The 13,567-nt window shown below is 42.4% G+C and overlaps 1 long non-coding RNA gene across 7 annotated transcripts in view; it reads right to left on the bottom strand.

Annotated features, from left to right (window-relative positions):
- The window catches only part of LOC119706053, a 77,489-nt gene that overhangs the window by 15,138 nt on the left and 48,784 nt on the right, over positions 1–13,567 (bottom strand). Inside the window, exon 1 of one of the 7 annotated variants that reach the window (XR_005258386.1) lies at positions 6,298–6,558. The exons of 5 other annotated variants lie outside the window; for them this stretch is intronic. This is a non-coding gene — a long non-coding RNA (uncharacterized LOC119706053). Of the gene's footprint in view, positions 1–6,297; positions 6,559–13,567 lie in introns of those variants that run through there. One more of the 7 variants, XR_005258385.1, reaches the window with a different exon arrangement.

Raw genomic sequence — 13,567 nt, 5'->3', positions numbered from 1 at the left:
TGTAATGCTGCCTTGTTTACATAGTTTATGTTAATATTGTTAGTTACTTCCTGAACAATGGCTGAAATAAAGCTTTATTAGGATATTTAAAAATAAGGTGGAAAGGTGGAAATAGACAGGAAAGATCAGATATCCAGAAAAACTTGAGTTTAGATGGGTGTCTACAGATCTCTGCCTTGTTCATTGGTGAAAACTTCAGGCCTTGTAAAAGGATTCAAATGTAACAAAACCCCACCAAGATTTTAGTCACAGCAGATAGGGAATTCTTCACTGGGAAGATAGTGAGGCACTGGCACAGATTGCCCAGAAACCACAAAAACCTGTGGATTTCCCATCCCTGGAAGTGTTCAAAGCCAGCTTGGATGGGGCTTTGAGCAACCTGGTCCAGTGGAAGATGGCCCTGCCCATGGCAGGGGGTTGGAATGAGATGATCTTCAGGTCCCTTCCAACCCAAACCCTTCTATGCTTCCGAGATCACAGAAGTGAAAATGTTTGGTTTTTTTAGGTTCAGTCTAGTCTGTCTTTACTTCCATATCTGCAGAGCTTTTCTTTGCAAATGGTACTAACCAGGTAAAAGTGAAGAACATGCAGGTAAGACCAATTTCTCCAGTTACCTACACTCACACCTGTGTAGAGGTGAAATGAAATTGTGTGCATCATTTCCAGATTTGCGAGAGCCCCCTTTTCCTCCCCTTCCCCACAGAAAGCAGTATAATCCTTTAAGTGGAGCTATGGTTAAAACCTACCCAAACTCCACACAGACAGGTTGTGTTCTGACTCATGTGGTAGTGTGCTATTTATTCGCTTTCTGACTAAAATTAATTGTAGGTAAGCACTTGACATTCCTCTGAGAACACTTCTGATTTGGCAAAAGCCCAGTGAGAGTTAAACAACCACCTCCCAAAAGCTATTCTAACTTGGAGAAAAGAAAAAAAAGAGGATGGGCAGGCAGGTTGAAACACATGGGTTAATTGGTGCTAAAGTAAATTAGTATATCTAGAGAGAAGAGTAGAATGAAAGAAGGGGGCTGTAAGCATGGATAGACCTTGAACTGCTCGAAGAAAGGTTCTTAGATACATTCCTTTGTTTCCTACTTAATCATTAATTACTGCTGGTGTTTTGCAAACATAGGCATGCCTGCACCAGGTGATGCAGAGGTGTGCTGGAGATCCCCAAGGCAGCTGGATGAGGAAACCAGCACGTCTGCACAGAGCAGTGCTGGGCCACAGACAAACCACTTCAGGTGCCCAAAAGAGCATCACCTCATAGAGACATGTCACTTGGGTACAGCACCAGATCCAGACCTGCAGCACCCTGGCTGCATGAAGATTGATGTCTTCCCACAGAGAAACAGTGTGGGATAGACACAGATAAGTCACTGAACAGAAGAGCACAAACAGAACACATTTCTTCAAAACATGGGAAATAAACATCTACCACGTTACATTGCCTTGTTGTTTCTGGGCCTGTTTTACAAAGGAATACTCTTGAAAATCAGATTCACAGTGTCTGACATGGATTATTTTGTGCCAGCTGACAGTCTGTGAACACCTCAAATACTGCCCGTGAGAGGAATAACCCCCATGGAGGAAGATCCACTGCTCCACAAACAAACCTCAGTTTCAGTCTCCTTACACAGATTGTCCAGTAGAAGTGGTGTGATGGTCACAAATGGGCAGTGAGGCAGGCTTACCATCTAAATTTCTGTAGATCTCAGCAAAAGCCCAGACCAAACTAACTGCAATGGTGCTGCCTCCCAGCCTGAGAGCCTCACTACTCACCAGGACCACAGTGACAGTCACCAGATGCAGATGTGGAAAACACAGGCTCAGCAGAGCCAGGACTTGGGTTGGTTTTTTTTTTTTTTTGTTCAGCAACAGTTTCCACTTTGGGAACATGGTGGAAGGAAGCTCAGACAGCATCAGGAGATTCTGCCATGCTGGCAGTAGATTGGTTCATGTGTATCCCATGAACAGCCTCAGCTTTGGTGCCTGGTGCTGAGTGAAGATACCAGGACGTGGCTCCCAAAGGAAGGTCCCTGACGCTGCTCATACCTCATCCTTCAGGGATCTCCAGAGGACGTGAAGTCCCTGAGAAAAAGGAACAAATCTCAGAGCCTTAAAAATAAACCCATGAGAGGGTTTATTTTAAATGAGAGGAAGCAGGGCAGGTGCCTCATTTCCCGAGCTCTACAACGCTAATTGCAGGGCGAGTCCGGGCTCTGATTCACTGGCCAGGTCGGGGCCATTGTCCCACACACCCATGCACAGGAAGGAGAGCCCGGTCCCAGTACCCTGGGGCCACCACCCTGGCACAGCCCCACACCCTGGCACCCCAAACCTTGGTGGAATTCACAGATCTCTGTGCACAGCCAAGCAACTTGCCCCTTCTTTGCTTTCCTCTCCTGATGTTTGACTGCCTGCTGCACTAGCAGAGCACTGAGCTGCTGCTTCCAATGGACCCCAGACACTCACAGGAAAAAAAAAAAAACCAACATAAATAATCACAACCCACGTGTTTAGTACACATATGAGAAATCATTGACGTTTTCCTCTTCCGTGGTTCTGGTTAAAAGAGCAAGCATCAAACCAGGGAGAAAAATCACTTCCCATCCCAGATACTGAATTTAGTGATGTGCTTATCTGGAAAGCCATGCAGGAACACTGAGCAGGAAAGCACTGATTGACAACTAAGCCCTTCCTCCCAATTTAAGACATTTTATGACCTCCTGGGTCTTTCTTTAAAGAAGCCTTTCCCTTCTATCAGTTTGTCTCCGTCTCCTCTGTGCCACTGGCTGATAAATTAAGATGACAATATGGATTGATGAGGCTGAATCTGCCCCCAGCCTGGCTCATCTCTCTCCTTGATGTTGCGATGAAGCCACTGTCCCATGCCTGGCACCCCAGCGTGCATCCAAGGAACAGCCTAAGCTGTCATAAATCCAGGCTTTCCCAGCAAGATCAAGAAGGAGGAGGGCTCTCAAAGGCCTCTGCTGAGCCTGGGGAAGCTGTAACAAGTGTGTGAAAATTAACTGGAATCATGTTTACATTTGATATATCTGCACATATGGACAGAGGCAGCCATGCACATGCTTGGGTCCCATCAGATGCGAAGGGTTTGCAGCTGGGAAATCCCTTTTTGTTTGCGTCACCCAGCCCGAGTTCCACTCCTCAGCACACAAAGCACAGCTCCCAGCCCGGCCTGCCTCTCTTCCAGATGAGGATCATAAACCAAAGGCTTGCACCTGTGTTGTGCAAACATGGATATCCAGAGGTTTTGCTGACCACTGTGAAAATAAAACCTCCAACACATGGATTCAATGAAAACAGGGTAGGCAAAAATCAGCCCCCACATGCTTGTAGAGCTCAGTAGGAACGAGATGTGCCCATGCTGGTTTAGGATGTCATGCATCACTTTATAGGAGCTGCTCCAAACATGGGATGAGCATTTCTTGCTCCTCACTGATGGCATTACCCTGTCTGCCTCCTGGGAGTGGCTTATCCCTTCTGTGCTGAGCACCAGGGAAAGGCTGGCTGCAGAGCATCACTGCTCTCTCTTCAGAGGGAAAGCAGCAGCTGCAGTTTAACTCCTTTCTCCCCGCTGTCAGAAAACACAATTGCATCTGAATGAGCCCTTCACTGAAAAAGTTACATTTGTCAAATTGGCATTATATTTGTTAAATTGGTAAGTAGCTCATAAACTGGGGCCAAGGACTGTGATTCCTCTGAGCTTTCTGGTACTCACTCTGACTCTGTCAGTTTAATACCCCAGCAGAACAGGGCTTCTCTCCACTGTTTGTGTCTGAGGATTGAGACAAGATTAATTAAAGTGACTACTTTAATCTTGGAGTTTATGAGTGAAAACTGATAATAAAAAAATGAGAAAAATGTTTTCCCCCTAAATATTTTCACAGTATTTCCCAGGAAAATGTCTAAACTGATGACAGCACAACATCTCTTTTTTAGGTCTGGCCTCACCTTCATTGTTTTCTGTAAATGAAAAAGGGGAAGAAAAGGTTCATATTTGATAGATTTCAAAATTAAATATGTTACCACATGGCCATATGCAGAAACAGGCACAGGCTTTCATCAGTTTCCCTCTTCCAGAGTATTAATAATCTGTCATACAAGAGTTACTGTCTTTTTACCATCTTATTAGGGAAAACCCTCAAGCTTTAAACTTCTGCACTAGGTGCTAATTCTTTGACAGTTTGGGCTTTTTGTCTGTGTTTAAATAGAGTATTCACCCTTCATTCAGGGGAAAAAAATCTTCACCTGGAAATCACCTTCTGTGCAGTTACCTGTTAAGACTTCAAATGAAGCAAGGCCTCATTACTTTGGAGAAGATTTTCATGTGAAAATTGCTCTCCTCACAGGGGGCTGCCAGCTCTGTTATTAATGGCTATCCCCTCACATTCTTTTCTCTGGACTATTGCTACCACTGTGGAGCAGGTCCTGCCCAAGGGAGAGGAGCTGGTGGATTTGAGGGGGTGGCTGGGTACTGGCAGTGAGGAGTCAGGTCATTCATTACCCACCAGGTCTACCCAAAAACAATAATTCACAACTCACAGAATGCAATCAAGTGCATTCCTCTCCAGGGTGGTTAAAGAAATATTCAATTTGGTGCAACTGAAGTACAAAAGCTCTCTGTATCCTTCCTCTGCCAAGCATAGAAGAATGCCTTGCTTTAAATGATTTACAGAAACTCCCATATGCCAAAGACATATCATTTACATGGAATCCAGGCAGCTTCATGTAATCACTGATTACACATAATTGTCCCAAAAATGAGGGGCAGGGGGAGTTAATCAGCTTATCAGTGCTCAAAGTTTATTTTACTTCTCCCAAAAGAGGAGAAGCACAGATTTGCTAGGAATCCTTTTTGCCTCTACTAAAAAAAAACAAAAAACAAACTGAAATTAGGAATAAAGTGTAAAAATAAAAATTCTTAGTTCTGATTTTTTAACTGCATCCAGTTTAGAATCTACAAATAATATAAAATTGATTTAAAGTCCAAATCTCTAGCAATGGTATAAATCACATGCAGGTTTCTTCAAAACACTGCTAAACATCCAACAGGAGAAAATGACATTGTATATAACTTAACAGCAGTTGTGCCCTACCATATTAAAAATCAATTATACTTCACATCATGCAGTCTCAACTTACAGCAGATATTTGTGGTGCTAATTTTAGTTGTCCTGGGTAATTAGAGGTTCTGTGTCTCCATCATTATAAAAAAATTACTTTTGCTAGGATTTGCACAGAGGTACTAACAGCATTACAGTCATGATGATTTTAATAAAAGCCAGATTGTGTCTAGCTCTAATACTGCAAATCTTTAATGAATTTATCCCACAATATCCACAGAATAAAACTGAGCACCTTTATGCCCATTTTCAATCAGTGGGGAACTGAAGCTCAGCAGTAACAGGGTTTAGACACTCAGAAACATAAGCACCCTCCTTACCTTCACTTTCAACACACACATTGCAAAAAACCCCAACACAGCCACATGGATGGTGACAGGGAAAAGAGATCAGATCTTTCCTGGAAAGGATCTGAACTTCCAACACCCACAAACTGGTGTCTGTCTTAATGCACTGCAATATTTCTAGTGTCAGCCTGGCTTTATCAGGGAGGATGCAGAAACACAGGCCTTAAAAAAGCTATATACTGTAGTAGTGGAGAAAAATAAGAAAAGTACTGGAGATTTTCCTGCAGCAGGGAGTGGGTTATTTGCATCAGAAGGGTTATTGTTTCAGAATTGTTTGATGAAATAATAAACAAAATACTGCACTGCTAATAGTTTCTGTAGACCCATTCTGCCTTGCAATGCAGAGGAGGATGTGTACTCCCTGCCCAGAGAGGGCTTCCTGCATAGTTTCAATGTGAAGGAGCACGCACTCATTTATCAATGACAAAAAGCTAGAAGGCAATTTCTTAGCCTCAGTTCTTTCTCTTAAGCAGAAATAGTCCCATCAACGTTTGAGGTGTTTAAGGAGATTCAAATAGTTTTAATGCTCAGGCTTCTGTTCTAAATTGAATTAAGAACCTGTACTGAACCAATATTGCAAAGGACAAAGGTCAAGGCTTTATTTATATAATACAAGGATGTAATGCAATAACCGGCTGTTGGAGGCACGTAAGTAAAAGATCAGGGCCAAAACTGCAAGACAGGATGTCAGCAGTGCACAGGGAATTAGCCATGCAACTCCCTCTCATTAATTACAGATACGCACGTCCCACCACCATACATCATCATGAAGGCGTAGCCAGCAGTAACTGTGATTCATACCTTACCATTAACAGGGCAAGAAAAGGTGAGAGAGGATTGTGCTCTTCTGGCACCATCAGGTAAGCATGGTCGTGGGTTTTTCCTATGTCCAATCTGAAATGAAACAGCAGCTATGGAAAAACACGGTAAGGTGGAGCTTTCGTAATTTCCTGAAGTGCCATTTTTAGTCATGTTACTATATAAGGAATAAATATTTCCATACCAATTGTCAGGCAGCAATATATTATTTTTCTACAAAACCCTATTAATAATTCTACGTACTTGAAATATATACATACTCTAAATATTTTAATTCTACATACATTAAATAATTCTATAATAATTCTGTAATATTCTACAGAACAAATATTAATATTGTTACACCTTGCAAGATCTCAATAAGCATGTTCTGTGTCAACACACCTGTCAGAGGCAAAGAGATTTGAAATCTCAGAAGGACCTTGAAAGTTCCAGTTCTAAATATTGCTTTTCTTAATTTGCACATTATGTTGCTTGCTTAATGTGGGGCACACCCTGCAACTTTACTCCCAGTCAAATACAACTACAACTTATTGGAGCACATCATATATGTTTGGGGTAGAAAACTTCTTCATTTTGTGCCAAACATTCTCTTACTATTGCCAAAAAAACCCAAACAAAAAACAAAAAACAAAAAACCACAACAAAAAAAACCCCCACAGCATTTTGTTTCAGCAACAAAAATGCAGAAAGGGAAGAACATTTCACTTGTTATATCTGCTGTAGATGCCAGCTCCTTCTTTTTTCTTTTTAATATAAGCATCACATCCTACCCAAAATCTGACTTTCCGGTTTGTGCAAGAGGGCCACAAAACCAAAAATCCATCTTAAGGTAACAGAATGTACATAAGGCTTTACTGCCTTACCCTAAGAGCCTGTTGACATTTGGTTTTGTCCTCATGACATCTGTAACTAATGCAACATTGGAGCCTTTACCAAAGGCTTTAAAATAAAGTTTACCAGCATTAACTGCCTGGTAGCCTTTTCCAAATGTTTTTCATACACTTTCTACACCAGATTTAGAAAAATGCAGGTCTTCACAAAGTCTTTAACTGATGGAAAAGATCTAGCAAAGATTTCTGGTGACCAGGTGTACCCTATCTCCCAGGCACTCTGCTGGCAGAGAGCAATGACTGATGTTCTTTACCTCAAGTGAACTGTACCCCATAGGCTGGGAAAAAGCCAAGCCAAGAATCTGCTCTATTCTATTCAGCTGAGCTATTTTACAGCTAAGACCACCAATTATGGCTCATGTTCACCCACAGAGTCTTGAACAAGGCTGTGCTTGGAATGGGAACTCTGAGTGCCCCTTGTCATTAAAGGTCTCCAGAAAGATAAAGGTCAAATATACATTATTGGCAGGCTTTGCCCAATTCTCAGGGCAAGAGGGTCCTTGTTTCACACAGGGCAGCAGATGATCTCAATATCTGCATGTCATTTCACTTCAACTGTTTCATTGTGGTCACCCCAATACAGCTGAGAGATGTAAAAGCCTCATAACATACAGAAAACAATCAACGAGTGGTGAATTTCTCTGTTAAGGATGGTGATTTTTCTGCACTACAATTCAGTTCCTCAGGATGGGTACACTCTCAGCTTCCTGAGCTTTGGGCAGCTTAAGATTCAGAATGTGCAAGGGAGGCTGACTATCACCCCATTAGAGCCATCCTTTAATTTCTGTGATCTCCTGTCTTTGCCTGCTTAGAACAGTCTCTCCGAGACTAAAACAACCCTTATTCTTTCACTCTCTGCTCCTGTGGCCTAAGTTCTGCAGTATCAAAATACTTCTTATTTGAATCTGTTGAGCATTAAGCAGCTTTTTGTAGATGTAAAATTAATGAGTCCATGGTTGACTTTTCCAGACTCCCAGAGCTTTGGGCTGTTGCAAGTCCTGCAATGCATTAACCTACCCTCAAGAAAAGTACACCTCAGCTTAGATCAACCTAAAAGCCAAAACCTTTCCAAAGGAAGACAACACACTCTTTTAAGTATGGTTTCCCTAAACAAAACAGAAGGTAAAGCATAGGTTTCCAAAGATGTTTTGAAAGGTGTTTCAGCCAGTTTTACATCTGGTTATGTAAATGTGAGCAATCACACAGATTTTTAAACAAGCAGTCTTTAGTGAGCTTGGTGACCTTGCTACACACATAAATGCATCCCTCGAGAGGAAAACAATGTATAATGGCTGGTTTGGGATTGATGGATTTGCTGTGAGTCTGTGCTTAAACAAAAGAGAGGGAGGTGAGGAGAAAGCGAATGTATGGAAACACAGTTTCAGAGAAAAGGGGATATAAAAAGTAAAATGAAATGTTGTTTATGGTTGCTCAACACAAGAATAGACAAACTTTTAACATATAACAGATTGAAACATAACATGGATAGAGGAAATTGTTATTCCAGCTCTACAGAGAGAATCCCAATCTCAACATGCAACTGCTTAAGAAGTGGGGGAAGTCCCAATGACTGGACATTCCTCAGCTCAATGCCTGTCTTGTGCATTTTGCTGTTTCATGGTGTAGGACTTCTGTTTGCAGGTTGGGAAGCACAAAGGCCCTTGTGTTTGCTTGGGGCCTCTGGCTGCTATTGTAATACACAATACCATAAATATTGCTCACATTCTTTCAGCACTACACAGCAATTCTAGAAAGTGAAGAGCAACAATCAGAGCTGAGGGTCCAGTGTACTGGAAGCACCAATGGCCCCTTCCCCCTTAAACAGCCATTGCAGAGGAAGAAGAAACAGAAGAGGAAGCAGAAGGCAATGACAGAAGGGAGAAGGGAACAGACAGAATGTCACAATGACCCATCTCCAGAGGAAACCTTCTGCTGCCCCCAGGAACCTAATTGCTGGAATGGAAGGAAGGTCATAAAAACCAACCAGCAAGCAACCCAATCCCAATTGCATCGAGAAGCACAATCCTGCAGACTAAGAATGGATGCAGCACCACAGAGTAGAAAAGAGTGACATTAACATCTTGCTTAAATGAGCCCATCAGCTGAACTTTCTTTTTTGGTACAATAAAAAAATTAAATGCAATGTGCAAATAATTCAAGAGTTTATTGGTAGGGTGGAGAAAGATCCTCTACATCCCAGGAGTGTTTTATTACTGCCTGTTTTTGAATTGCAAAGCAGTGAGCTCAAGGGTATTTAGAGTAAGACCATTGTAAGAGGCATTTTTGTTATCCAGTGCCTCAGAAGAACAGGGAAGACTCCTGAAACATCTCTGTAATGGCATTGTAGGAAGCTGTTGCAAGCAGGCACACAGTTCTTAGGGGCCATCAGAAATAGACTTAACATCTCCCTGTGTGTCAAGACACACAGAGCTCCCAGCTGGCTACCCCAAAGCTGTATTTGCATTCTGAAAGTTTTAATTGATGAAGGCATGCAACTAAAACTTCTGCAAGTACAAGGTGTGCAATCATACTTTCCCTGAGTAACCATTACTGAAATGAATGTTTGACCTCAGGGAATGCAAAATCCTAATCCTGAAATCAGAGGCATAAACCCCACTCACTTTTGGACATCTCAGTCTTCAGCATGTGACTCAAAATCCTACAGCACAAAAATCATCCCTTGTGTAGTTATGCTGCACAAAAGAAAAAGAGTTGTTCTCAGTGCTGCCATTCTCTGTAGGACATGCTATTCTTTCTAGAACTGTAGATTTTTGAAGCTGTGGTAATTTACACTTCTGACTTCTTCTCCTAGTTTCTCTGAGACTATTCAGCCATGATTTTAGGTGCAGTAGCAGTAGGGACTAGAGAACTGTTCTTTCTCGTGGGGATAGAAGACCAGCCCAGCTCTCTTTCTCATAATTTTACTACTTCTCTTCCAGCTTCCCACAGCCCTTGTTTGCTTGTGTTTGTATCCATCCCTCGGACAATCCACCAATCCCCAGATTTCCTCTAACATGAACAAACTCAATATGTTTCAAAAGCTTTTTTTACAGGTACAACATGAAAATGAAAAGGGGAGTGTTCTAGGCCAGAGGGATCAGTTGGACAAGCACAGGAAAACAGAGACTGTGGTCTGGACAACAGACAGGCAAGAGAAAATCTGATTAATCTGGAGGGTAGAATGACTGAAATTTAGGCCATGGGAAGTTTGGAATAAAATTATCATCATTCTGTTTCAGAGAGAAGACCAGAACAGAAATTGGAGTGTTCTTTTCAGGCAGGAAATGAGAAAGAAAACCCATCAAAACAATATTAAGTTTTTCCAAATTAGACAACAGCTGAGATTCCCATTTTTCAGTCCCTTGAGCTGCCAGGCACTCATCTTTTCTTTCCAGTAACCCGAGAGGGAGCCAGGTGTCCCCAAGCCCATTCCCAGGCTGTCCGAAGGGCACAGCAGAGGTTGCCAAATTGCTGGCTTCTCCAAATGGAAACCATGGAGCTGGGTACCCTCAACCCAGGCAGCTGCTGGGACGCATCTATCCTAAACCTGTGGATGCTGGAGCCAGGAACAGCATGAATGGCTGAGTCAGCAGGCCCTGGAAACCCAGACTCCCTGAGAGCTTGCCAAGCAGCTCGCCAGCAGCCAGGCAAAGGGTCAGTGCTTCAGCACAAATCAGTAGGAGCCTCCTCTCTGCTTTGCTATCAGCTAGTCAGACTTCTCCTGAAGGGAATGCTTGTCATTCCTGCTGGGAAGCTGCATGTGTGGCCCTACACCCCACTTCCTACCAGCCCTTGCATGAGGACACAGCAGCGCATCTTGTGTCACACTTGACACTTATTTCCTCTCCTTCCAAAGCCAGATTTAACACAATCCATTCTTCCTGCCTTATGTTCTTTGCTTGAGGCTGCTTTGCCTCCATCCTGAGACAGCACAATTTTACTCAGGACATTTTATAACAGATATCTTCCCAGTTCCTCTATGACCATTTATTGCTGTGGGATGCAGTTGCTTTGTGCCCATGCAACATCCTCAGCCGAAACACTTTGGTAAAAGCTAAACATTGTAGAAGGGTATTATAAGATCTATGATCCCAAGTGAGTCTTTAAATATGTTTGATTAGTTTTGGCTATATATGAACAAGGAATTGAGGATCTATCCTGCAGCTTTAGCTTAGGCTGTTTGCATATTACAGTGACTTTTGTCCCAGTCAGAATTAGGCCTTCAGTCCTAAAGCCAACAACAACAAACTCCAATGTGACCTTTGCATGACAGACTTGCATGAAGAATGAGCTAGGCTAAACCAACCTTTCATCTCCTCTCACAAGACATGTGCACATTCCCACTTGGTTTTGGAGCTCTGCTCCTACCTGCTTCCTGGAAACCCAGAACAGACAAGAAAACATGACAGCTTTCACTGTTTTTTTCATACCCTGCTTGACTATTTTTTTCCTTTCCCTACTTTTAAAATCACAATGAGCTTGCTTTCTTCCAGACTTCTCTAATCTTTTCCCTATGGTGTGTCCATTTTAGCCAGCCTCCCCTCTTCCCTCTAGTACCCCAGACTGCTCTCTTTGTCAGGGAAGTCGCAGGGAGTTCAGGTTTTCCCATCTCCATTTCTCTTTGGACCTGACACTGCTCCTGACCCCTGCTCAGCCTTTGCTTTGAAGTGCTTTTTCTGCTCTCTGCTTTCCCACTGGATTGTGTTAACCCTCCTCCTTTCCCCGCTCCATCAGTTGGCTTCAATAAGCCAGAGGAGCTCACTGGAACCTCCTCTTTTGTGTTATCAGCATGCTTTCACTTCTCATAAAACCCTACCCACCTTCCACATAAAACAGTTTGGAGAAAGATGACGGCCTCCAAGGCCTGGGAACACTGCTAAATTCCACGTAGGAGCACCGCTGGTTGCCCCAGACAAGCCTATCAAATAGGTCTTGTGTTTGACCTAGGCAACTCCACAGCAATGTCTAAAAACAAGCAGCCACCTTCTTCCCCCTCCCCAGGACCACGGCATTCAAGTGTCTTTTTTGCCATGTGCTGCAAACAGCATTAATCCTTGTGGGTCTCTGCAACTTCATCCCTGTTCTACTGCAATTTTAATGGAAAACACGCCCAGAAATTTGGTTTAAGTACAGATGACTGAATCAAATCAGTCTCCTTGGTGCTACAGCTCCTAACTGATGGATGTTCAGGTCAAAGCAAGAAATGGCATCAGTACAAAGAATGGCTCAGCTCTTACTCATTACAGACTCCTGTAAGTTTCCAGATCTATAAATATTCACGTTATTCCCCACAGAGGGGAAGAAAGAGGATGATTTGTATCCTTCTAACTTGTTCTGCTAACACATCCCTATTTTTCACTGTTTTCCAGTTGGATAAATACTGTGACGAACAGGAAACCCTTGTGAGAGAAAATACATTTTAGAGCAAATTGCATTGGTGTATAGTTTATAAATGTTTGCAATGGAATGTGGAAAATATCTGTATTGATCACATTAATGTATGCTGGATACAGAGGACCAGTCTTTAAGACATGCATAGAATTTCCACTATAGGAAAGAAACTTGCAGAATTTGTATGTGCTATATAAACACATAGACAAAAATGCTTTAACGTAGGAAATGCTATTTTAATTATAATGGTAAAGCTTGATTTATTTTCTATACCTCTTTTGCCAGAAAGTTAAGCATCTCACAAAAATCTGAGTCATATTGCCTGAGGATCAAAACCAGAGAAAACTCAAAGCTTGCTAAAATGTTATAACCTCTTAACCACTCCATTAGTGAGAGCTGGTGATAATATTTAAATAAGAAAGTAAAAACCTTATTTTATTCAAAAATTGCATTACAAATATAAACAGCAAGAGCTTGGGACTACCCTGGTTAACACAACAGGCTGAAGGACTTATACAAATCTCTCCTGCATGCTCCTAAGTATTTTTCATCATTGCTTACTAGATTATTAATTATTTTTGAAAGGATTATTGTAGTTACAAATTCCCACTCAGGCTTCTTCACTCACCACTTGAGAATACTGCAAAGGAACACCTTTCCACACATGAATGTGATCCACATGTGCATGTGGCTTAGTGCAGGTGGGAGCAGCACGGGGACACTGAGCCACAGCATTCCAACACAACTCCAGGCTGATCCCCTCCCTGACATCTCAGCACAGGTTAATTCCTCTGTGGCACACTGCTGCAGCTGTACCAGCAATAATAACCTTTCCCTCCTCCCCCTTTTTTTACCCTGGGCATTTTAAGGCAAGCGCTACCTGTGAGACTTCAAACCCCTTTCACCCAACACAATGGTGCTTCTTACAGCTGCTCATTTTCCAGCTTCCATCAGCATCATGCAATTAA

The sequence above is a fragment of the Motacilla alba genome, chromosome 12 (assembly GCF_015832195.1).
Source record: "Motacilla alba alba isolate MOTALB_02 chromosome 12, Motacilla_alba_V1.0_pri, whole genome shotgun sequence".
Classification (NCBI taxonomy): domain Eukaryota; kingdom Metazoa; phylum Chordata; class Aves; order Passeriformes; family Motacillidae; genus Motacilla; species Motacilla alba.
This window is presented reverse-complemented; position numbering and strand designations above follow the sequence as displayed.